This window comes from Lontra canadensis, unplaced genomic scaffold (assembly GCF_010015895.1).
Source record: "Lontra canadensis isolate GAN:19392208 unplaced genomic scaffold, GSC_riverotter_1.0 scaffold1, whole genome shotgun sequence".
Lineage (NCBI taxonomy): Eukaryota > Metazoa > Chordata > Mammalia > Carnivora > Mustelidae > Lontra > Lontra canadensis.
This window is the reverse complement of record NW_022630995.1, coordinates 11964954-11992687: the sequence shown is the minus strand read 5'-3', so window position 1 is coordinate 11992687 and position 27734 is coordinate 11964954. Positions and strand designations below refer to the sequence as shown.

General features: G+C 36.0%; 1 pseudogene; it reads right to left on the bottom strand.

The window, feature by feature from the left end:
- Positions 1-11344: 11344 nt before the first annotated feature.
- On the bottom strand, positions 11345-26760 carry LOC116865056 (annotated as a pseudogene).
- Positions 26761-27734: the final 974 nt, after the last annotated feature.

The following is a 27734-nucleotide window of genomic DNA, read 5'->3' as shown; positions in this document are numbered from 1 at the left end:
CCCAGGAAGCCGTCTGGCCCTGGGCTTTTGTTTGTTTGGAGATTTTTGATGACTGTTTCAATCTCCTTACTGGTTATGGGTCTGTTCAGGCTTTCTGTTTCTTCCTGGTTCAGTTGTGGTAGTTTATATGTCTCTAGGAATGCATCCATTTCTTCCAGATTGTCAAATTTGTTGGCGTAGAGTTGCTCATAGTATATTCTTATAATGGTCTGTATTTCTTTGGTGTTAGTTGTGATCTCTCCTCTTTCATTCATGATTTTATTTATTTGGGACCTTTCTCTTTTCTTTTTGATAAGTCTGGCCAGGGGTTTATCAATCTTATTAATTCTTTCAAAGAACCAGCTCCTAGTTTCATTGATTTGTTCTATTGTTTTTTTGGTTTCTATTTCATTGATTTCTGCTCTGATCTTTATGATTTCTCTTCTCCTGCTGGGTTTAGGGTTTCTTTCTTGTTCTCCAGCTCCTTTAGGTGTAGGGTTAGGTTGTGTACCTGAGACCTTTCTTGTTTCTTGAGAAAGGCTTGTACCGCTATATATTTTCCTCTCAGGACTGCCTTTGCTGTGTCCCACAGATTTTGAACCATTGTGTTTTCATTATCATTTGTTTCCATGAATTTTTTCAATTCTTCTTTATTTTCCTGGTTGACCCATTCATTCTTTAAAAGGATGCTGTTTAGTCTCCATGTATTTGAGTTCTTTCCAAATTTCCTCTTGTGATTGAGTTCTAGCTTTGGAGCATTGTGGTCTGAAAATATTCAGGGAATGATCCCAATCTTTTGATACCGGTTGAGACCTGATTTGAGACCCAGGATGTGATCTATTCTGGAGAATGTTCCATGTGCACTAGAGAAGAATGTGTATTCTGTTGCTTTGGGATGAAATGTTCTGAATATATCTGTGATGTCCCTCTGGTCCAGTGTGCCATTTAAGGCCTTTATTTCCTTGTTGATCTTTTGCTTGGATGATCTGTCCATTTCAGTGTGGGGAGTGTTAAAGTCCCCTACTATTATTATATTATTGTTGACGTGTTTCTTTGATTTTGTTATTAATTGGTTTATATAGTTGGCTGCTCCCACGTTAGGGGCATAGATATTTAAAATTGTTAGATCTTCTTGCTAGACATATCCTTTGAGTATGATATAGTGTCTTTCCTCATCTCTTATTATAGTCTTTGGCTTACAATCTAATTGATCTGATATAAGGATTGCCACCCCTGCTTTCTTCTGATGTCCATTAGCATGGTAAATTCTTTTCCACCCCCTCACTTTAAATCTGGAGGTGTCTTCAGGTCTAAAATGAGTTTCTTGTAGGCAACATATAGATGGGTTTTGTTTTTTTATCCATTCTGATACCCTGTGTCTTTTGATTGGGGCATTTAGCCCATTTACATTCAGAGTAACTATTGAGAGATATGAATTTAGTGCCATTGTATTGTCTGTAGGGTGACTGTCATGGTATATTGTCTCTGTTCCTTTCTGATCTACTACTTTTAGGGTCTCTCCTTGCTTAGAGGACCCCTTTCAATATTTCCTGTAGAGCTGGTTTGGTGTTTGCAAATTCTTTCAGTTTTTGTTTGTCCTGGAAGCTTTTTATCTCTCCTTCTATTTTCAATGATAGCGTAGCTGGATATAGTATTCTTGGCTGCATGTTTTTCTTGTTTAGTGCCCTGAATATATCATGCCAGCTCTTTCTGGCCTGCCAGGTCTCTGTGGATAAGTCGGCTGCCAATCTAATATTTTTACCATTGTATGTTACAGACTTCTTTTCCCAGGCTGCTTTCAGGATTTTCTCTTTGTCACTAAGACTTGTAAATTTTATTATTAGGTGACGGGGTGTGGACCTATTCTTATTGATTTTGATGGGGGTTCTCTGAACCTCCTGGATTTTGATGCTTGTTCCCTTTGCTATATTGGGGAAATTCTCTCCAATAATTCTCTCCAATATACCTTCTGCTCCCCTCTCTTTTTCTTCTTCTTCTTGAATCCCAATTATTCTAATGCTGTTTCATCTTATGTTGTCACTTATCTCTCGAATTCTGCCCTCGTGGTCCAGTAGCTGTTTGTCCCTCTTTTGCTAGGCTTCTTTATTCTCTGTCATTTGGTCTTCTATATTATTAATTCTTTCTTCTGCCTCATTTATCCTAGCAGTGAGAGCCTGCATTTTTTATTGGACCTCATTAACAGCTTTTTTGATTTCAACTTGGTTAGATTTTAGTTCTTTTATTTTTCCAGAAAGGTCTTTTATATCTCCCGAGAGAGTTTCTCTAATATCTTCCATGCCTTTTTCGAGCCCGGCTAGAACCTTGAGAATCGTCATTCTGAACTCTAGATATGACATATTACCAATGTCTGTATTGATTAGGTCCCTAGCCTTTGGTACTGCCTCTTGTTCTTTTTTTTGTGGTGAATTTTTATGCCTTGTCATTTTGTCCAGATAAGAGTATATGAAGGAGCAAGTAAAATACTAAAAGGGTGGCAACAACCCCAGGAAAATATGCTTTAACCAAATCAGAAGAGATCCCAAATCGTGAGGGGGGAGAAAGGGGATAAAAAGAGGTTCAGAAAAAAAACAAAAAAACAAAGAAACAATTAAAAAAAGAAAACCAATAAAGAAAAAAATATAAAAAGGAATATATATATATATATATATATATATGATAAACTAGTTAAAAAATGTTAAAAAAGAAAAGGATAAAAGTTAAAAATATTTAGCAGAAGAAGAGAAAAGAAATTGAAAAAGAAATTAAAAAAAATTAAATCAACTGCAAGGCTAAAGAATCATGGGGAGAAAGCCATGAGTTCCGTGCTTTGCTTTCTCCTCCTCTGGAATTCCGCTGCTCTCCTTGGTATTGAAACTGCTCTCCTTGGTAGGTGAACTTGGTCCTGGCTGGGTTTCTTGTTGATCTTCTGGGGGAGGGGCTTGTTGTAGTGATTCTCAAGTGTCTTTGCCCCAGGTGGAGTCGCACCGCTCTTACCAGGGGCCGGGCTGAGTAATCCGCTCGGGTTTGCTTTCGGGAGCTTTTGTTCCCTGAGCGCTTCCCGGAGGATGGGAATGAAGATGGCGGCCTCCCAGTCTCCGGCCTCGAGGAGTCGAGAGCCCGGGGCCCCACTCCTCAGTGCGCCCTCAGAGAACAGCGCCCAATTACTCCCGTCTGCCTGGCCTCCGGCAGCGCTCCAAGCTGACCGAGCCTGTGACTGGTTCAAGGTAACCCGGAGCTTAGAGCTCACTCCTCAGCTCTGTCTCTGTAGCTGGCTTCCCCGTTCTAATACCTGCAAGCTCTGCGACACTCAGACACCCCTGATCCTTCTGTGACCTTGCGGGACCTGAGGCCACACTGACCCCGCATGGGCTTCACCTCAGTTAAGCCTCTGGAGCGATGTCCCTCAGCGGAACAGACTTTTAAAAGTCCTGATTTTGTGCTCCGTTGCTCCGCCGCTTGCCGGGAGCCGGCCCCTCCCCCCGCGGTCTATCTTCCCGTTGCTTTGGATTCACTTCTCCGCCAGTCCTACCTTTCAGAAAGTGGTTGATTTTCTGCTGTTCTTCTCTTCGATCTCCCGTTGGATTTGTAGGTGTTTGCACTCTTTAGATAAGCTATCTAGCTGATCTCCCGCTACCTGAAGTAGTCTCAGCTGCTACTTCTCCGCCATCTTGACTCCTCCCTCCCCCCACTTTTTTATATAATAGTTTTTTTAAGATGTAATTTATATGTCATACAATTCTTCCTTTTAAAATACACAATTCTGTTCTTTGTAGATCCATAAAGTTATGCAGCCATCACTACAATTTCATCTTAGGACATTTTCTTCTTTTTTTTTTCTTAAAGATTTTATTTATTTATTTATTTGACCAAGAGAGGGAGAGAGAGAACGCAAAAGCACAAGCAGGGGGAACAGCAGGCAGAGGGAGAGGGTGAGGGAGACTCCCCAGTGAGCAGGGTGCCAGACATGGTGCTCAAACTCAGGACCCTGCGATTGTGACCTGAGCTGAAGCCAAATGCCTAACCAACTGAGTGACCCAGGTGCCCCAAAGTTTATAAGATTTTCATTATCCCTTCTAAAAAATGCCATATCCATTAGCTGTTATTTTTTATTTCCCCCTCTTCTCAGCTTCTGACAACCACTAATCTATTTTCTGTCCCTATTTGCCTGTTTCCAGAATAATCTTACTCCATTTCATATAAGTAAATCATACAGTCTCTGTTCTTGTGTGTGTGTGTGTGTGTGTGTGTGTGTGTGTGTTCCCTTCTTTGGCTTAGCATAATGTTTTCAAGGTTCATCCATGTTGTAGTATATATCAGTTCTTCATCATCTTTTATTGCTAAAAGAGATTTCTTTATAGGAATATACTTCATTTTCTTTATCCATTCATCAGTTGATGGTTTTTGGTTTATTTAATTTTTGGCTACTATGAATAATGTTGCTATGACCATTCATGTATAGGAAGGAGGAAGTTAGAGTCCTCATGCTTCTAAATCAGCAGGCAAAAAGGAAGATAACTGTGCTGTCTGGGTGATTGATCTTGACTACCAAAGGGAAATTGGATTACTACTCCATGGTGGAGGTAAGGAAGAATATGCCTGGAATACAGAGTTAGCTATCTTTATGTAAGGATGGAAGTAAGTTGTGAAAAAGAATGGTATCCATAATTTGCTTTAGAATTTTTCATCATAGACAATGATGTACATGTGTGAATGTTCATTAACTTTAATTCACATGCCTGAGGAAATTAACATTCGATCCAACTAAATTATGATTATATACCTCACAAGAGTTAATGAAGGCTCTTCAGACACACACACACACACACACACACACACACACACACTGGAGGCTGGAGGGGTGCGTGGTTGGCTCAGTTGGTTAAGCATCCAACTTCTGACTTTGGCTCAGGTCATGATCTCAGGGTCCTCGAATTGAGCTCTGCACTCAGCAGGATGTCTGCTTGAGATTCTCTTCATCTCCCTCTATCCCTCTCCCAACTCACACTCACTCTCTCTCTCTAAAACAAATAAATCTTTAAAAAGAAAAGCTACACTGGAGTATTAGTTTGCATAAGGAAGATTAGAATTATTTCCTTTGTTCAGATTAAGAGAGCTATTTGTGGGTAATGAAAAACATCATTCAGCATTTCTGCCCTGCAAAAACAGATAAATAAATCATATCTAGGTAATCCAGAGACATAATACACTTTGGGGTGGGATTCTCAGGCAGAGCTTTGATTCTGTTTTGTGTCTAAGGAGTTAACAGAAGAGTCTGGTGCCAAGGTTCCTGCTAGAAAGCTAGCTGAAGGCTGTCTCTAGCAGCATTTAGTGAGGAAGTGAAGTGATCAAAGAATCCTTCACAATATGCATTAGAGTGATTAGGTAGACAAAAAGATAGATTTTATTGATTTTACTACTCACCTACTTGCTATATATATATATGAAAATGTAGCAGAATTCTGTCTGTGATCCTTTTATTGTAACATATTAGCTGATCATGAGATAATGGAGGAAAGAAATGATGGCCTTCATCTACCTCTATTCACTGGCAGAACAGATACTTAATCAAACATCACAGTTGCTAACCACAAAAGTGTTTAGGTCCATTTTTAACAGGTGGGAGAACATTTTTCCCACTGGCTCATCTATAGTTTCTTCAATTTTTTTGTTCTAGATTTAAGATCAGGAAGTCTTGTTTGAATGTATGGTTACTTAATGTCTTAGACTGTGGGAACATATACATGGGAACATGTATATGTATATTTATAAATACATATATATATGTATATTTGTGTATATATGTGTGTATATACATAAATACATGTAACATAATGTATTTGTCTAAACAGATAAGCATATTCACATATGTGTGGGTATGTAAGTATGAAGAAAGAGAAAAAGAAAGGAAATTTCCCTCAGATCATTTTATTATTCATATTTATATGCCCAGTGACTGTGACACAGCTTAGAATGTGGTAGATGTTCATAAAATGTGTGTTTAAGGAAAGATTATTTAAGATATAGCTGATTTTATTCAAGTCATCACTTGAATTCCATACTATCTTTCTTGCTTAAAAATACACTTTAGCTTGATGTGAGTTGAAAGACAGTTATTTTTACAGAAATGTATTTTTTTTTACATTTTTTACACTAAAAATGTAATTTTTTTTCCTCCATGACCACATGGTATCATTTTAAGGAAACATTTACTTTTTATATTTACCAAATAATTTTAACTTGTAGATCAACACTGAGTGGGAATTTCTCTTATTATTGAAAACCCATTTCTCCCGGTCAGTAAGACCTACAACTACCATCTACAAGCAAAGTGGAACTGTTTATGTATAATGTGAAACTATCTCTCCTCACAATAAAATGTAATTCAAGGGCAATACTGGACCATTTTAAAATTTAAATGTAAGGTATTAATATTCTAAATCTTCAGGGTCATAAAAACAAAAACAAATGCAAACCCAACCTCATAGGGAGGGTAGTGATTATTTTGTTGTTGTTACGATGCCAATAGTAATGCCCAAGGACAAACTTGTTGAGAAGAATGATTTTGGTTTTAAAATATACTTTAAAGAGAAAGACAAGAATGTAAGAAATCCAAGACATACAGACTTCTAAGTCAGCAGATGAGGCAAGCATAAAATAATAATGAGGATATTTCCTATTTTTATAGCTTTTTGCAATGTAAAACAAGACAAGCAATAACAATAAAAATTCCAAATCTTTGGGAAGAAGAATTATAATTGAAATTCCCACTGAACTAATCTATAGTATGAGAATGTAGAGATAAGGAGTAAAAGATGGGGCACCTGGTGGCTCAGTGGAAAGCCTCTGCTTTTGGCTCAAGTCATGGTCTCAGGGTCCTGGGATCAAGACCCACATCAAGCCCTTCATTGAGCTCTCTGCTTGGCAAAGAGCCAGCTTCCCCCACCCCCTCTGCCTACCTCTCTGCCTACTTGTCATGTCTCTCTCTCTTTCAAATAAATAAATAAATAAATACTCTTTAAAAAAAAAAGGAAGGGGTAAAAGAAATTGCTGAAATAAGAGAGAAACAGTGATCTCTAATGCAATTTTGAATACAACAACCAAAACAAAATAATGAGAAATATAAGTCTGGGAACCTGGTCCTTCAGAGAAAATTGTTCATATTTTACCATTTGGGAGAGAAGAGCAGATGAAACCAAGATATATTTATTTTCTAGGTTTGTGTTCATCACATGTTAAGGCTTAGAACTAACAACACGACCTACACTGGATCCAAACAGAAATCCAGAGAAAAAGCAAATTAGTCAGAAAGAAAACAGGGTGTATGAAAGCAGAAGTAAACAAGAGAGAAATATTCCCAAATTATGGATATTAAGCACACTGTTCAGATTAAGCACTCATGGTTTTACAGATGCTCCAAAAAAATTAGTAGCAGCAATCAGGATTTATGTGTAAATATAGAGAATATTCATTTTTTCCCCAATCATTTGTAAGTACTCAATCATCAAAAACAAACCAAAAAAGAACATTTTTTCACTTAAAACTGGTTAACTGCAGAAGCTTGGATCCTTACCTAATACCTTTTTAAAGTCTTTATTCAGTCTGATAAATACTTATATTTTACATGTGATGTAAGAATCCTAATTACATGCAAATTTCTTTCAGCTAAAATTTTGTCCTAATATACATCCCATTCTAGAAATATAAAATATGAAAACATAATATCACTCATTATGTAGAATAACCAATACTCCAGCCTCTGTACAAAAGTCATGCTGTCTCTCAGTCCAGGAAAAATGAAGACGGGGTGAAAAGTTGAGCACACATTCTCTCAATGACATTCCTATAAGAAAACCAAAAAGAATAGTTAAATGGAATATTGAGGAGCTCAGCCAACAACTCCCCACAAAAGTTTAAGGAATCAGCAAAACAGTTATCAACCTTAGCTGCCTGTAGTCTGCTGAGTAACTCTTTATTTGTGATAACACTGTCACATTCCTAAAAAATCTCTTGCTTATTTGTCTCAGTTTTGCTTGTCTGTCCCACCATGAAAGTTTGGCAGTTCAAAAGAAGCCATGTAGAGAATAGTATCAAGCTCTTCTATGAGACTTTCTTTAGTTATTGTTAGTTGAAGGATCTCCACATTAAAGGGGATCTTGGTATGATGAAATATATTATTTGGTGAAGGCACCAAGATAGTTATCTCAAGTCCATGAAGCTGGAGCTGATCCAGAATAACTTTTAGATTGATCCAGTGACTAGAATCTGAGGACCACACGAGTACTTCCCCAGTGTTTCCAGAGCCAAAGAAACACAGATGCAGCATGGAAAGAACATAGAAACCTTTCATAGTCATCATAATCAGCTCTTGCTCTAACTAAACCTGGGCTGAAACCAAGTTCACAATCCCAGAAATCTCTTCCTTGATGCTCTCAATCAATTTATAGCAGGTTGAGCTGAACTTTGAAGTACATATTTTGTTTATTGGTTAAGATCAAATGCAGGTCAGGGGCGCTTGGGTGGCTCAGTGGGTCAAAGCTTCTGCCTTCAGCTCAGGTCATGATCCCAGGGTCATGGGATTGAGCCCCACATAGGGCTCCCTGCTCTGCGGAGAGCCTGCTTCTCCCTCTCCCACTCCCCCTGTTTGTGTTCCCTCTCTCACAGTGTCTCTCTGTCAAATAAATAAATAAAATCTTTAAAAATAAAAAAAAGTTCAAATGCAGGTCATTTGTTAAAAAATAACTCAACAAAATGAGTTAGTTTTTCTTTTAGAGGATATGAAAATAAAAAGACTTAATCACAAATTGAGAATAATTTCTAAATGATCTTAAGAAAATCCATCACTGGGGCGCCTGGATGCCTCAGTGGGTTAAAGTCTCTGCTTCAGCTCCGGTCATGATCCTGGGGTCCTGGAATCAAGCCCCATGTCAGACTCTCTGCTCAGAGGGGAGCCTGCTTCCTCCTCTCTGCTTGTCTCTCTGCCTACTTGTGATCTCTGTCTCTCAAATAAATAAATAAAATCTTAAAAAAAAAAAAAGAAAATCCATCACCATGTGATGCATATTCAGTTAAGAATGGACTTTTTTTTTGATAAATTTTTCTTTGGTTTTATTCAATGATCATTTGAACAGAATAGTCTTTCTAGTATTTCTCTCACTGACAACACTGCTAGGAAATGCAGGAGGAGAAATCACCTTTGCCAAAATCAGATTATGTGCATTAGGACAGGGAGAATATTTAAATCCAAATAGTCTTGTGCTAAATCCAGTGCCCTTTCTGCTAAGTCATGTCTATCTTTAAGAGACATAGAATAAACTTTTTCTTTTGCTTTTACTACAGATATGAATTCAAGTTCTGATTCTAGATCAGATTCATGTTATAGTGAAAAGAGATAGAATAGAAAAGGCAAGTCTTGTAAAAGATAACTTGATAATCTTATTCTTCCTTCCAGCACATCCAATTCTAATTTCATTGCTTTCTTGTACAAGACCTTTTATAATGTGAAATTCCATTTTTTTTGCTTGGATCCCCACACCTGGAAGCCACTACCTCATGCAGAAATGGATCCAAAGATATTTAGGACCATGACTTCATCTATAATTCTTTTGCTTAAAAAGTTGATTTTTTTCCAAGTAATTAGTCTACAGGAAATATATCATAATAACATAATTATTTTCAATTTCACAAGAATTTGACTAATAAAAATAGGATTGAGCAAATATTCAGTTGATCACCATATCTATAAATTCTACTCCCAAGTTGTATATTGATTTATTCTTTGTCAGTCTTTGCTATGACTTTAATCCTAGCCATTTTCATACCCAAGTTGGATTTCCTGCAATAGCCTTCTAATAGCCCTACCTGCATTTTCACACTGCTGTAACCAAGTTTCTACAAATAAAAGTTCTGGATTTTCAGAAAGTCTATTTTGGAGGATGTCAGTATTTAGTAGAATACTTCAATAACTTTCTCTTTTACATATGTTAAAATCTATATTCTCTGAAATGGCCCCCCAATGATCCTGACTAGTATTTTAATCTTGTCACTCTACTTTCTTCCTTCATCGATATCAACTTTCTTTGACTTTTTTTTAATCCAAATCTTCACTTAAATTCTAGTTAATTAGCATACTGTGTGGTATTGATTGCAGGAGTGGAACTCAGTGATTCATTACTAACATATAACACCCGGTGCTCATCCTAACAAGTGCCCTCCATACTAGTACCCTTCACCCATCTAGCTCATCCCCCACCTGTCTCCCTCCACCAACCCTTAGTTTGTTCTTTATAGTTAAAGAGTTTCTTAGGGTTTATTTCCCTTTCTCCATTTATCCCCCTCCCATATGTTTTTCTGTTTTCTTAAATTCCACATATGAGTGAAATCATATGGTATTTTTCTTTCTCTGACTTATTTCACTAACATAATACACTCTAGTTCCATCCACGCCATTGCAAATGGCACAATTTTATTCTTTTTTGTGGCTGTGTAATATATATATATATATATATATATATATATATATATATATATATACCACTTCTTCTTTATTCATTCATCAGATGGACATTTGGGCTCTTTCCATACTTTCGCTCTTGTTGCTAATGCTGCTATAACCACAGGATGCTGCATGTACCCCTTCAAATCTGTATTTTTTGTATCCTTTGGGCAAATACCTAGCAGCGCAATTACTGAATTATAGGGTATTTCTATTTTCTAACTCTTTAAGGACACTCCATTCTGTTTTCCGGAGTGACTGCACCAGTTTGCATTCCCACCAACAATGCAAGAGTTTTCCCCTTTGTTTGCATCCTCACCAACACCTGTTGTTTCTTGTATTGCTCATATTAGCCATCCTGATAGTGGGACATCTGCTTGTTCTATCCAGATCTTTATAAGCTGATTGCGGTGAATCCTTGATAATCTTGTGACATTTTATTTGTAACTGGAAGGCAAATACAAAGAAAGAAATTAATAAAATTTTGTTAAAGTTAGTCTTGGGTACACATTCTAAAAACTAAACAATCTTAGGTCCATAGATATTCTTATTATATGAACTCTAGTCTTTGCATAGGATTTTAACAAGTATAGTGGGGGAAATGAAAAAGAAATATATTATTAACAGAATATGGTTAAATGCAGACATAGAAAAAATTAAATATGCCTGTTATTAATTTAAGCCTATTTTTTTCCCAAGAAGGAAGTTTGGTACTATATGAAATACCACTTCCAGGATATTTCCAAGATCAAGTTAGTGATGACCCAAGATTGTGGGAAAAGATCCATTGAAAGGTTCTCAAGAATGAGTGCTAACATTTTCTTATACGGTGTACAACACAACCAATGATAATCCTCTAGAAAACACTAGTACTTATGAAGGATCATTAAGGACTATTCTCAAAGCACTGAGAAGCTCTGCACTTGTCATTGTACTGATGTTCCCCTCCATAGCAGCTCCTTTGATCTTCATATGAAGGACGTTATTATGCTGATCAGGAAACATGGGAAGCCCCACAAAGGGACCCCATGATAAACAGCTTCATAGTTCCCATTTACTCTACCATGAATGAGAAACGTTTTGGTTTGGGGATGACCTAGTTCGGGGTTAGAATTAGCAGTGGGTGAAGATTTCATTGTAATAGGCTAACAGGATTTTAGAGACAGAAGGGGAAGACTTATAAGATTAATCACCGAAAGAGACAGTATTTTCTACAAAAGCTAGGCACATCGTTACTACAGAAAACTGTACCCCAGAAAAAGGAAGCCTTAATTCCTTCTGTGTTGTCTGAAATTTTTTTTAATTATAGGACATATGAATCTGTAATAAGTAATGACCACATCTTTATTTGTATCATTCAAAACTGAGGTAAAATGAGAAACACTTAACAATTGTTAAATATAAGTTGAATTTATTGTAAAACAATTATTCATCTTATCCATCCTCCCACTCTACAGCTTTAATTTTCCATAATCTTAACAAGATTATTCTAGGGTATCCAATCATGGAGCTGAGTATTTTTTCCTAATGTGGCCAGTTTCTTTTCTTTCTATCTCCATAAAGCCTGTGGAAGGCACCGCATATATTTCACAATTCACAGGATAATGACATTTTAAGGTTGTAGAGTTATTTATAAGTATTGCACCCACCCTGCTTTAGGTGGTAATTGAGATGAGAATATATAGATGAAACACTGAAAGACAGAATGGGACTATTTACAACCACTTTTTAAAAAGTGCTTGCATCAGTCATCTATAAAGTATATATTTTGTCTGTTATCATTTATTAATTGAAGGATAGTTGACACACAAGGTTACCTTAATTTTAGACGTATAACATCATGATTTGACAAATTTATACCTTATGCTATGCTCACCGTAAGTGTAGCTACCATCTTTCAGATTGGTTATCTTTCCCCACTCCTTTTCTTCCTACTTCCTTTTACATCTTTTTTTCTTTTCTTTTAATTTTAGGTAAGAATGACATAGTGGGTTTGCTGATATTCCATCGTTCAACAAATTATCTTGTTTATAATTAGCATTTCAATTACCTTTTCATTCTAGAAAGTGCTAATTAATTAGAAAGACTATATGAATGTAGGCTTCTGTTTTTATGCTCAACTGCAATGGATCAAATCCTAATACAAGCAAAGATGTGGAAGATAATTTTGAGCATGATTTAGCTCTCTCTTTGTTACATCAGTTCTACCTTTTCCTTGTCCTTGAAGTGAATGTACTTCAGGTCTATTTGGGGAGAAGTCAGCCCAGGCCTTAAGATTTCAAATACTAAAACATGAACAGTGTGTTTAATGTTTTCCTCTCTATTTTAGTAAAAACAAATGATTCCAAAAAGATATGTTTCCATACTAATGGCAAGGCTCAGTAGGCAGGGCTCAAGTGTGCCTACACATGTTATTGTAATGTTTTACAAATTTTTACTAATACTTTCTCTTTTATGTTACATGTAAAAGGAGATTTAACCTTTAAATGGAAAGACACCATTAGTCACACTCTATTTCCAATTGGTAAATAGCTGTCCAGCAGAATCAAAGGTTATACTTATCTTCTGTGGAATCTGGGCATAGGTTGAGGCAATGAGGTTGTGCTTTTCTTTTGTGAGATTTTGAGTCACTATACCCAGAGGATAACACCAGAATATGATTGTCATCTGAGTTCTGCACAAATTCTTCTATTTCCTGCAGAGAAAAAAATTCCTTGTATTACAAAGATGTAGCATCATAGGGAATAAAATAAAGTTCACTTGCACTTGTAAAATGAAGATTCAAGAGAATTGACAGAGACGTGGTTAGATTGTTTTTACATGACACCTAGAGCCAACCAGTCTTTCTCTTTCTCTCTTTTTGCCATCCAGGCTCTTTGGGAAGAAGTATATACATATCTAAAACTTACAGCTTATGTACCTAATCATCGATTACTGAATAGCCATGGAACCAAGCCATTATACAAAAGGATTAGGTGATAAGAATACAGCACTTTTCATGATTGATGGACACTGTTACTTACCAGGTTTAATTTTATTAAAAACTGAGTGATTTGCAAACTTGTAAAAATATACCTCAAAAGAAATCCTTGAAATGGGTCTGAATTGGGTTTCTGAGATTATTATCATAACAGTGTATACCTAATAAATTATCACTGTGTTATCTGCTCTTTTAAAAAATATGGTTTCCATGGTAACTATCTCATGCTTAAGTCTTCCCTTATTTTTTTTTTTATAATTTTATTTTTTTTAAACATATATATATATATTTTTTCCCCCAGGGGTACAGGTCTGTGAATCTCCACGTTTACAAACTTCACAGCACTCACCATAGCACATACCCTACCCAATGTCCATAACCCCCCCCTCCCAGCCCCCCTCTGCCCAGCAACCCTCAGTTTGTTTTGTGAGATTAAGAGTCACTTATGGTTTGTCTCCCTCCCAATCCCAACTTGTTTCATTTACTCTTCTCCTACCACATTAACCCCCCATGTTGCATCTCCTCTCCCTCATATCAGGGAGATCATATGATAGTTGTCTTTCTCTGATTGACTTATTTCGCTAAGCATGATACCCTCTAGTTCCATCCACGTCGTCGCAAATGGCAAGATTTCATTTCTTTTGATGGCTGCATAGTATTCCATTGTATATATATACCACATCTTCTTTATCCATTCGTCTGTTGATGGACATCTAGGTTCTTTCCATAGTTTGGCTATTGTAGACATTGCTGCTATAAGTCTTCCCTTATTAATAGGGCTAGGAAAATATTTATTAGAATTGTGATATATAGTAATATATTATAAAAGGAGATAACATATTTAAACTGCCTCAATAATCATAAACTTCTTTGAGGAGACAGTGATTTTCTCTCTTCCTGATGTATAAAAGTTCCCAATTCAGTGGACATGAGTTACATATCCTTAATTTGAGACTGAGTACAGAGCTGATATTAGCTGTCTCTGTAAAGTAAACCCCTGCCATTTGTAGCTATACAAGTTGGCCTCTACAAACTCTGGCATTGGACCAGTCACATCATATTATATAAGAATAATGTCCTCTAGACTTTTGTGGCATCTCTGAAAACACCATGTTCCCAATTTAAAGACTATTAAGTGATCAGAGAAGAGATGACGTCAAAGTTGAGAGTAAAGTTGCACTTTTAGCCTTGTTAATATTTGTGGAATATTTCAGACATCTCAGAAATTATTGTCTTAATATTTATATTGATTCATGTCCCCAAATATATGAAGTTTGGATGAAGCTTTATATATGTATCATATTTATATGTATATGTGTTTATATACATAAATATATACATATATATTTATATGTATACTAAATTCGTTGAGTTCTTGGTCCAAGGACCCGTCATTGCTTTTTTCTTGTTTTTATTTTTAATTCTTGGTAATTAACAAATAATGATATATTAGTTTCAGGTATACAATATAACAATTCAACAATTCCATACATCACCCAGTACTCAACAAGACAAGTACATTCTTTAATCCCCATCACCTATTTAACTCATCCCCCAGCCCACTGTCCTCTGGTCACCATCACTTGCTATAATTAAAAGTCTGTTTCTTGATTTGTCTTGCTTCCTCTTTTTTCCCCTTTATTCATTTGTTCCGTTTCATAAATTTCACATATGAGTGAAATCATATGTTCTTTGTCTTTCTCTTATTGGACTTAGAATTATACTCTCTAGCTCCACCCATGCCATTGCAAATGGCAAGATTTTATTCTTTTTATGGCTGAAAAATATTCCATTGTATGTATGTACCACATCTTTATCCATTCACCCTCAAAGGACACTTGCACTACTTCCATATCTTGGCTATTGTAATTAATGCTGCCATAAATATAGAGGTATGTGTATCCCTTTGAATTAGTATTTTTTTCCCCTCATTGCTTTTCAATCTCTGTATTCAATGCTAATCTCACATAATCACCATAAGCATGACTGCTATTCATGATGCACAAACTTCTTATTAAGAGGTAAACTGGAATAATTTCCTCCCTCTTCCTCATTTTATCTGAGATGATTTTGTGAAATTATGTGACTTTTTTGGGTGGGTGTGTGTGTGTGTGTGTGTGTGTAAAAGTGGAAATTCGATGATAATTTATTTAGAATGGGAGATTATCTAGAGAGCCAGAGAAATTGTCACCTCTCTTTTGATATCTCTAGTTAGAAATTGGTTGATTATATTAAGTCTTAATAGATCTTGGTTTGCAGCTGTAACTTGATTGGCAAGAAAAAGGCCATTCATAATCCTGAAGTGAAATTTCATCAATATACATTTTCCTAGAAATAGAAATTGAGAATTCTGAGAACATCATTTATTCTGCAACCATCTTAAAATGATTTGGTTAATATTCTCACAGTACAAGTTAATAAAGATTTTCCTCCTCACTCTCTATTGATAGTTAAATAGTTCTTCTGTTTCCCAATATCATTTCCTTCCAACATCCCTAGCACTCTACATATTTTTCTTGGAAGATTTAGGAATGTGATAAAATATTATTTTCTTTTTCATTTCAAAAGGAACCTGTTTTCAGGTTGATAAAAAATAAATCAAAATTTAGATATTTTTTCTCATTCTCATGAACTCTACTTTATGCTGATGACCCTCAATATTTCCTTTTCTGTTTGATAAGCTTGAGACCTATCTTATCCAATGACTTCTAGAAAATTCTACTTGAAAATCCTACTAAGTGGTATTATTCCTCTTAGTAAATATTAAAAAAAAATAGAGCTCATTGCATTAATTTTAAACAAATTCTAACTCTATGAGTTTCCTATATCATTGGAAATGATCACTATAACATAAACATTCAAAATGGAAATCTAGGGGACTTCCTTCTTTCCTTACTTTCCTTACACTCCTTACTTCCTTTCACTCATTAATAATGTGGAACTTACCCTAAAGATTCTGAAGAAAGCATGCTCATCTCTCTACCACTATGATAATTGCCTGTGTTTATAACTCCATCAGCTTGTTTAGGAAGATTACAGCAGTCTCCTTAGTGATTTTTGTGGCTCTACTTTCCTGTCATTTTGATCCATTATCCATTCTATAGAAATAATATTTTGAGATGTACATCAATCATGCCATTTTTCAGTCTAGTTTCTCAATAGAATGCCTAAGACACCTTTTTGTATCTTAAGAGCCCTTCTGACATGGGAAACGGAAGTAGAGTGACCAACGAAAGATGTTCAATATCATGTCTCTGTTACTAAGACAGTAATCTTTAAAGGAAAATCAGGAGTCATATCACAAGGTATACAAAAATCTTTCAACATAATAATCTTACCTTACATAAAGATTTGGTGGGCTTGCCATGAACTTCTCTGAGAAATTTAAAATTAAGTAGGTATGGATGAGGAAATTCAAAATCCCAAAATGTTTGAATTCACCAAATTTCAGCTTTCCTCAGAGACTCGCATAAGTAGTGGATCTTCCTGGAGAAGATAAAGGATTGGGTGGAAGGATTAGCCTATAAGTTAAATAAGAAAATCACCTTGCCAATTTACAGATAAGCTACTAATGGAAAAATAAGTTTAGGTCTTCTAGAATAATATGGCTTCTGGATGTGAAGTGAAGGGGAGCATTAACGCAACAATATGGAATTCAAAAAAGAGAAAAAGAAAGAAAAACATAGTTAATTATATGTAAGTTTATTTCCAGACAGAAAATAAACCAAGGGCTAGAGGAGGAAGATGGTGGAGGAGTAGGGGACCCTAGTTTCATCTGGTCCCTGGAATTCAGCTAGATATCTATCAAATAATTCCAAACACCAGTGAACTTAACTGGGGATATAAGAAAAAAATTGTTGCAATTTTCAAATAGAAAAGCAACCACATTTTGCAAGGTAGGAGGTGTGGAGATGTGAATCTGAGACAATATATGTGTAGACAAAGTGTGGGTAATGGGAGCCTCTGTCAGCTGGCTACCAAAGAAGCACAAAATTGGCACTTTTAGAAGTCTGCTCCAGTGAGGGGGTGTCTCACTATTTGAAAGGCACTCAGGTGGCAAAGAAGGATGGAATCCTAAGGGGGACAGTATGGTCTCAGGATCCCTGGAGTCACAGAAAAAACTGTGCATGAATGTGGCAGAGTTCCCAGGCATGAGAGAGGGGAAGCAGACACTTCCCCTCAGCAAGACCAGGAGTGGGCTTGCAGCTCCGTGTTGCCATAAACCACTCATCACAACATGGTCAGGTGACCATTCTACAAGTGGAATCCAGCAAGCAGCAGAACCATGGCCCAGATCTCCCTCCCTCCCCTCAGAGAACAGCACAGTTGCAGACTCAAAACAGGTCATGTGTTAGAGATAAAGATGCTTGGTCACAAGCTGGGTGAACACAGAGTGTGAACAGAAACTAAGGAGACAATAGAGATTGACTGTTTTTCTGTGAGGGCTCACTGAAGAGTTGGAGGCACGAACTTTAAGCTCCCAAGCTAGAGACTGAGTGCCACCATTTTCATTCCCCTTACCTGCTCCAGATATCCAGAGCTACTTAAATTGAGCCTGGTCCCTTGGCAAGGGCTATGCAGTCCACTGGTGGCAAGGTCACCTGAGAATCAGTACAACAGCCTCCTCCCCAAGAAGACCAGAAGAAACTTCTAGCTAATAGTAGGTTTACCCATTACACAGAACTCTGAAACTCATGACTGGGAGAAAATACTATATAGAGTTCATGGTTTTTTCTCATGATTCTTTAGTCCTCCAATAATTTTCCTCTTTTCAACTAATTTCTTATTTTATCAAAGTTTTTTAAGTCTTTCTAATTTTTATTTTTACATTTATATTTAACATATATATTTTCTTCATTTATGGCTTCCTTTCTCTCTCTGTATGTGTGTGTGTGTGTATATATATATATATATATTTTTTTTTTCTTTACAAATTAGGGATCTACTTTCTTCTAAGAAAGAGACCAAAATACCTCTGGGATCTAGTGTATTGCTCCGTGCTATTCACCTGTTTATATTATATTCTCTTACTCTCTCTCACTCTCTCTCTTTGTTTGTTTCTGATCTCTTCTGATCTGTTAGTGTAAATTTTTCTGGAGTTGTTGCTATTTCTGTATTTTGTTCTCTCATTTATCTATTCTATGGACAGAATGACAAGTTGGAAGAACACACCCCTCAAAAAAAGAACAAGAGGCAGTACTGACTGCGAGGGACTTAATCAATATGGATATAAGCAAGATGTCAGAACTAAAATTCAAAATAACAATTTTAAAGATACTAGTTGAGGTTTAGAAAAATAGAAGATATTTTTGGAGAAATAAAGGAACTATAATCAGGTCCAAATAAAAAAAGTTTATTAATGAGATGCAATAAAAAATGGAGGCTCTAACTGCTAGGATGGATGAGGCAGAAGAGAAAATTAGTGACAAAGAGTCCAAATGTTGGAGAATAAATAATCAGAGAAAATGAGAGATTAACAACTACTGGATCATGAGGGGAGAATTTGAGAGATAAATGATATTATAAAGCAAAACAATATCAGAATAATTGGGATCCCGGGAGAAGAGGAAAGAGGGTGGCATAAGGTATATTGCAGCAAATTATAGTGGAGAACTTCCCTAATCTGGGGAAGGAAGCAGACATCAAAATCTAGGAGACACAGAGAACACCCCTCGAGATCAATAAAAACAGCAACAACCTGACACAATACTGAAACTTAAAAATCACAGAAAGAAAGAGAAAATCCTGAAAGCAGCAAAGGATAAGAAGTCCATAACCTACAAGGGTAGAAACATAAGGCTGGCAGCAGACCTGTCTACAGAGACCTGTGGCAAAGTACTGGTATGATAAATTCAGGGTGCTAAATGAGAAAAATATGCAGCCAAGAATACTTTATCCAGCAAGGCTGTCATTCAAAACAGAAGGAGAGGAAAAGAGCTTTTAGGACAAACAGAAATGCAAAGAATGTGATCACTAAACCAGCCCTGCAAAAAATATTAAAGGAAATAATTTAAGCAAAGAGAGAGCCCAGAAGGAACAGAGACCAGAAAGGAAGAAAGACCATATACAGAAACCTGTATTACCTGTAACTTTACAGGTAATAAATACAGTGGCACAAAATTCATATCATTTAATAGTTCATATCATTTAAAAGTTGCTCTATTAAATGGGCTAAACGCTCCAGTCAAAAGACACAAGGTAGCAGATTGGATAAACAAGAAAGACTCATCCATATGTTGTTTACCAGAGACTCATTTTAGACCTAAAGACACCTCCATATTGAATTTGAGGGGCTGGAGAACTACTTATCATGCTAGGGTAGCAATCCTTAAAGAAGACAAATTAGATTAGATTTTAAACCAAAGAGTTTAATAAGAGATGAAGGACACTATAGCATATTAAAGAGTCTATCCAACAAGATCTAGCAACTGTAAATATGTATGCCCCTAACATGAGAGTAGCCAAATAGATAAACCAATTGATAACAAAATTAAAGAAACACATTGATAATAACACAATAATAGTAGGATACTTTAACACCCAACTCACAGCAATGGACAGATCATCTAAGCAGAAGATCAACCAGGAAACAAGTGCTTTGAATGGCACACTGGACCAGATGAACTTCTCAGATATATTCTGAGCACTCTGTCCTAAAAGAACAGAATACATATTCTTCTCAAACACACATGGAGTTTTCTCCAGAATAGGTCACATTCTGGGTCACAAACCAGGTCTCAACAGGTACCAAAAGACTGAGATTATTCTCTGCATATTTTCAGACCACTGTGCATTAAAACTTGAATTCAATTACAAGAGGAAATCTGGAAGGAACACAAATACCTGGTGGTTAAAGAGCATCCTACTAAGGAATGAATGGTTCAATGAGGAAATAATCATAGAAACAAAAGAACAGTAGAACAGATCAACTAAACTAGGAGCTGTTTTTTTAAGAGAACTAGTAATATCAATAAACCCGTATCCAGACTTATCAAAAAGAAGAAAAATGACCCAAATTAATAAAATCATGAATAAAAGAGGAGAGATCACAACCAACACCAAGGAAATACAGACAATTATAATAACATACTATGAGCAACTATATGCCAACAAACTAGGCAATCTAGAAGAAACAGATGCATTCCTAGAAATGTATAAACTACCAAAACAGAAAGAGGAACATATAGAAAATCTGAACAGACCCATAACCAGCAAGGAAATTAAAGCAGTAATCAAAAATCTCCCAAGAAACAAGAGTCCAGGGACAGATGGCTTCCCAAGAGAAATCTACCAAACATTTAAAGAAGAATTAATATCTATTATTCCAAAAATGTTTCAAAAAATAGAAATGGAAGGAAAACTTTCCAATTCTTCCTATGAGGCCAGCATTACCCTGATCCCCAAACCAGACAAGACCCCACCAAAAAGGCAATTGTAGGCCAATAACCCTGATGAACATGGTTGCTGAAATGTTCACCAAGATACTAGCCAATAGGATTCACCAGGACCTTAAAAGGATTATTCACCACAACCAAGTAAGATTTATTCCTGGGGAAAAAAGTGTGGTTCAACATCCACCAAAAAAAAAAAAAAAAAAAGGCAGAAGAATTATTTGACAAAGTGCAGCATTCTTTCGATTAAAACCCTCCTTACCATAGGGATAGAAAGAGCATACTTCAATATCATAAAAGCCAAATACAAAAAATCCACAGAGATTATCATTCCCAATGGGGAAAAATTGAGAGCTTTTCCCCTTAGGAAAGGAAACTATGGGGATGTCCACTCTCACCACTGTTGTTCAACATAGTACTAGAAGTCCTAGCCTCAGCAATCAATATTTCAATAAAAAGAAATAAAATGCATTCAAACTGGCAAAGAAGAACTCATCAACGAAATCATCTTTCTGGATGACATGATACTTTATGTGGAAAACCCCAAAGACTTCACCCCAAGAGTGTTAGAACTCATAGAGGTCAAAGTGGCAGGATATAAAATCAATGTACAGAAATCAGTTGGATTTCTATATTCAGACAACAAGAGAGAAGAAAAAGCAATTAAGGAGTCGATCCCATTTACAAGTGCACCTGAAACCAGAAGATACCCAGGAATAAATCTAACCAAAAGGGGAAAGTGTCTGTACTCTGAAAACTATAGAACACTCTGAAAGAAGTTGAGGAAGACACAGAGACATGGAAAAAACATTCCATGCTCATGGATTGGAAGAACCAATACTGGTAAAATGTCTATGCTTCCTAGACCACTCTACACATTTAATGCAATCCCTATCAAAATAATATCAATTTTATTCATAGAGCTGGAACAAACAATCCTAAAATTTGTATGGAACCAGAAAAGACCTTGAATAGGCAAAGGAATGTTGAAAGGGAAAAAGAAAGGTGGATGCCTCACATTTCTGGACTTCATGCTCTATTACCAAGATATAATCATGAAGACCGTATAGTACCAACACAAAAAGAGACACATAGAACCAATGGAATAGAATAGAGAATCCAGAAATGGACCCTCAACTCTATGGTCCACTAATCTTTGACATAGCAGGAAAGAATATCCAATGGAAAAAGGACAGTCTCTTCAACAAATGATGTTTTGAAAATTGGACATTGATATTCAGAAGACTGAAACTGGACCACTTTCCTACACAAAATAAATTCAAAATGGATGAAGGGCCTGCATGTGTCCGTAATCTATCAATCTCACAGAGAAGAACACAATCAGCAACCTCTGTGGCTTCAGCTGCAAAAATTTCTTGATATACATGTCTCTAAAGGCAAGGGAAACAAAGGCAAAAATGAACTATGGGGATTTCATCAAGATAAAAATCTTTTGCACAGCAAGGGAAAGAATCGATAAAACCAAAAGACAATCGACAGAATGGGAGAAGATATATGCAAATGTTTTATCAGATAGGGGTCTAGTACCCCAAATCTATAAGGAATTAATCCGGTCAAGAAATGGGCAGAAGACATGAACAGACATTTCTCAAAGAAGACATACAAAGGGCCAACAGACAACATGGAAAAAAAAAATGCTTGACATCTTTGGCATCAGGGAAATATAAATCAAAACCAGAATGGGATACCACCTCACACCAGTCAGAATGGTTAAAATTAACAAGTCAGGAAAAAACAGAAGTTGGTGAGGATGCAGAGAAAGGTGAACCCTCTTAAACTGTTGGTGGGAATGCACGCTGATGCAGCCACTCTGGAAAACAGCATGGAGTTTCCTCAAGAAATGAAAAATAGAGCTACCCTAATACCCAGCAATTGCACTACTAAGTTTTAACCCAAGGATACAAATGTAGAGACCTGAGGGGGTACCCCAAAGTTTATGTCAGCAATGTCCACAATAAACAAACTAAGGAAAGAACCCAGAGGTACAGCGACAGACAAATAAAGAAGAAGTGGTGTGTGTGTGTGTGTGTGTGTGTGTGTGTGTGTGTGTGTAATGGAATATTACTCAGCCACCAAAAAATGAAATCTTGCCATTTGCCTTGACATGGATGGAACTAGACGGTATTAGGCAAAGTGAAATAAGTCAATCAGAGAAAGACAATTGTCATATGCTCTCACTCATAAGTGGAATTTACAAAACAAAACAGAGGAGCGTAGAGGAAGGGAGAGGAAAATAAAACAAGATCAATTCAGAGGAGACACACCATAAGAGATTCTTAACCCCAGGAAACAAACTGGGGGTTCTTGGAGGGGAGAGGAGTGAGGGGGATGGGTTACTGGGTCACAGACCTTAAAGATGGCACAAGATGTAATGAACAGTGGGTGTTATATACAACTGAAAATCACTGAACTCTACCTCTGCAACTACTAATACATTATATTTTAACTTTTTTAAAAAAGGAATTAAACCGAAGATTAAACCAGAGCTCCAAACTAAATAATTTACCTCTTATTTTTATTTTTCTTTCTAACTGAACAGTGGAGAATAGATTAACTCCATAATATCAATAGAACAGTGGAGAATAGATTCATTCCATAATATCCAATAAAGTCAGTAGTCAATTGTTTCTAGTTTCCTAATCAGGTATTTTGTTCATGCCCAACTGCTTGTTATAATTTCAGGATCACTCCTCTCGTAAGATCACCATCAATATCAGCCCAACTTATCCTTCTGAGTTATAGCTCATCACTTCAGTTCATGGGCCACTATTTTATTAGTAAGAACTTCCTGAGTAATTCCAATTCATGATAGCCCTCTTTTTAGAATGTGAGGTACACAAGTACATGTGCAATTACCACATACTTTGCTGCTGCCTTTTGCTGATGTGTTTTGAAGGGAACACATTTTGGTTACGATTTTTAAGATTTTTATGCAGAAGAATGACTAATTGCAAATAACCCAGTCAATCGTTTCTGTTTATCAAAAATTTGTGTTTTGTACCTGAGAGAAAGAGCCTGAGACAAGAACAGTTTCCATTTCAGGACTCTAATCACAGTTGATAGTGATAGAACAGCCAGGGAGAGAAGCCTCATTTTAGAGTCATCCCTTTTTAATGCTTGAAATTTTGTCCAAGGTTGACATACAATGCCTATAATTTGATAATAAAGTTTTGCCCAAGTACACTTTGTTTGGAGTTGACAGAAATTACACTAAAATTCCGTCTCTTAGCTTCTAAGTTAATAGGATTTTGCCCTTTAGGTGCCTACTTCCTTGTGACTTAAATCCTTAATTTTGAACCCCTGTGTAATTATTTTCTATTAATTATTCTCTTGTTTCATTTAATTCCTCCCCATCCCCCACCAGGTGAGTGAGTTTACATGACTTTAGGCTTCATTTAGAAAGGTAGTACTCACAGCAGTTAGGAAAATTCTATATTTGAAGCAATGGTTCACAATAACTAGTAGAGCGAGGATGAAAGGAAAGAATGAAAGTGAATTTAAGTATTAAAAAAGCCTGTAAGTAATTTTGTAACTCTCATTCAAAATATTAAACATAATGAAAAATGACATGAAACAGTGAAATGAAGTTGACCTACGTTCCTTTTCCTTTAGTATATTATTCAGATATAGTTGGGTTATAATCATGATAGATAATTCTATAAAACTTATAATTAACTTTTTATTAAATTTTAGCTACCAATATATATTATTACCAAATGAATCTATTATTTTAAGTTACCCAGTGAGCCAAGTAAGATAGTTTTTAATTTTAAAGAATTATTGGAGATTGCCTAAAGCATGGCCAGTGTACAATTTTGTTTAATAAGTAATGCCCTTCCCCTCTTCTTCTTTGATAATGCTTCTGTCCTCTCGTTATCAACTTGAGTCCTTCCAGACATCTCTACTCATAATCCTATTTTACCAAAGTGTGGCAGTGACCTATATATATTTTTCTCTGTAATTTACCTCTGGAGGTAGACTTGACATCAAGATTCTTGCATTTTCTTTTTAACCTAAATCTATATAGAGCCTAGCATGTAGTATGCACCTGCAATGTGTATTGATTATTAAATTAATTAGTTATAACAAATCACTGCATTTTAATTCAAATCATGTCTAAATCTAAGGATTTTCAAAGAGCACTCCGTTGGCATTAGTTCTGTGAAACAATTAGATATTCAGTGAATTAGATATTTTCTGTCTAATATGAACCTTTGTTTGTTTGTTCATATCTGTGCATACTACTCAAAGATAGTTGAAGTAGAAGCCTGAGTTGAATGATTCAGATCATACTTGAGTTTAGAAAAATTGCAGAGAAAAATCATTTTTAGCAGGAAAGGCAAGGAAATGAAAACAGGTAGAATAAATGTATTTCAGTGAAGTAAAGAAAAAATCTACTCTCTTTTACTGCTAAGAAACAAAGGTTTTTAGTTTTCTAAATACTTTTCAGGTTTTTCTTTGTGGGACTCCCTCCAAGAATTATAAAGCATTTTAGGAAACTTTTCAATTGCCAGCCATGGTAAAACTTTCCAAATAGGACTTTCTGAAATTTTATCTAAAATTTATGAGAGTGACAAAAATTGTGAGCATTCTGTTCCAATTCAAATGGTACAAGATTGGGTATAATCATCCCCAATTATCAGCAATTTCTGGAACAGATTGGGGTAAATTAAATCTCTTTGTTAATCTTGTTGTTAATGTTGACATATTTCAGTTTATTACTTGTGTCAATAAGTAGGTTATCTTACTGTTTGAATCAATATTATACTATTTCTTTTTACCAAGGATATCTACAATTTCCTTGAATATGAAAACTCCTGGTACTGGACTTATATGTCATCCAAATATGAAAAACCATCCATCTTTCAGAGGATTGATAAATTTTGTGTGTTCTGTTTTGCTTTGGGTGTGAATTTAACAAGTATGAAGGTATCTTATGGGAAATATTTGATGACTGTAAAGAGTAACTATGGCACGAGATTTCTTGTCTCCATTCCCACTTAGATTTGATAACCAGTTTATTGTTATTACTTGTAGAGTTAAAATGGAAGACACATGTTTTATAGTGTATTCCCTTCATTGACCTAGACTTCACTGAATTCTTTCTAAATTTCTTCTGATAACAAGTTTAAAATGAAAAGCAAAGTCTTTTTTTTATCTAGTGCCTCACCTTAAACTGTTCCCAAAAATGAATGCCATAATCCTGGATCCAGAAGTCAAAGAAAACAGAAAGCATTGTATTTTTCACTCTTTCTAGAAAGGTCATTCTGTCTGTTAGTCCTGTCATGTAAACAGGCACACAGCAAGGTAGAGGTGGAAGTTTCCCACAATCTTTCTCGTTCATGCTTCCTACAGGTGAAGTGATCCTACTGTTCACTCTTAAAGTGATCACAAAAGGGACTGCAAGCAGTTCAGTCACCAGCTCTCCACAGGGCATCAGAGGATCCATAAACATTGCACTGTAGTTGGTTTCCTAAGGTGTGATTGTAGATTATACTCTCACATAGGACTTTTATTGACTCAATCATTTCAAGAAAGTAATCTGTCAGTTTTATTGTTGACTGCCAGGATGCTTACTTTGGCAAGACTTTAAGGGCTAGGTCTATAAATTTATTATTTGAATTCTCAAATAATGTTTTGATGTCTGATGAATGGATTACCTTGAAGTTCAAGAGGGAAGACTTCTTGTATTCAATGAAGTGAGTATATAAAGGAGTCAACACTGTTACCTCATGGCCTCTCTCTGTGAGTCTGTCCAGAATGATCTTTACATTAAATGTCTCATGTCGCAAGACTACCACCAGAAGCTTCCCACAGAATTCACAACCAGAGCAGAACTGCAGCAGCAGAATTGCCATGGTCCATTTCTCAGACATACCAGCAACACCTTCACACATTTCTCTGCACTGGCCACACTGCGTTGCTGCTGAATGCAGAGATTAAAGGGCAGTTTAGACACAGAACAAGTTAAAAATTAATTTCAAAGGAAAAAGTTTATTCATTGCACGCAAGTTTTATGTTTATTGAGAGAATAAAACAGACAAAAATATCTGAGAAAAATTATTCCAAACTTCTAGAACTTAAAATACATGAAATAGAGACACATTTATTCTCTGGATTGGCAATGAGAGAAACAACAAATAAGGACACTCTAAAATTAATATTTCACACAGAATCACACACACACTAACACCCATTCCATCCTATGTTCAAAGGTGCTAGGGGCTTTAGCCAAATATATTCTACATCTTTTTCGTAATGTGGAATAGCAACTAGTTTGCTTAAATATGTGTGAATACCTAGGGGAATATTTTGACAAGAGTCATATAAATAGTCCAGGGTGTTCAGAATTCCAGAGGAAGAACACAATTGTTCCTGTTTGGAATGAGTAGGAACGACTTTAGTAAGGCAGATAACACATGGGGTGAGATGAAAGCTCTGGTAGGATGTAGGCAGAGTGTGGCAAAAAGTCAGATTTCGCAATAAATAGAAGGATGGGAACAGTTCATGAATATTGGAAAGCATTCCAGTAGAGATGGAGCTCAGACAAAGTCGTGGGAAGTACGTTATAGAAGAAAGTTGGATTGAAATAGGAGACATTAAGTTAGTCTTGAATGATATACAATGACTTTATATTTTAATTTTTAGGCAAAAATTATTTACTCAGGTTTTAAAGTCAGTCACAAGATCAAATATTTTCTTTAGCAAACAGTTCTGGCAGCTAAGCATAAATTGGCATACAAATGTAAGAGTTTAAAAGAAGAGAAATGATTAAAAATGTGGATTAATAACTTAAATATGGGATCATAATAGCCTTCAACATGGACTGATAATAGTAAATTTTAGAAACACAGTTGAAATTTATATTTAC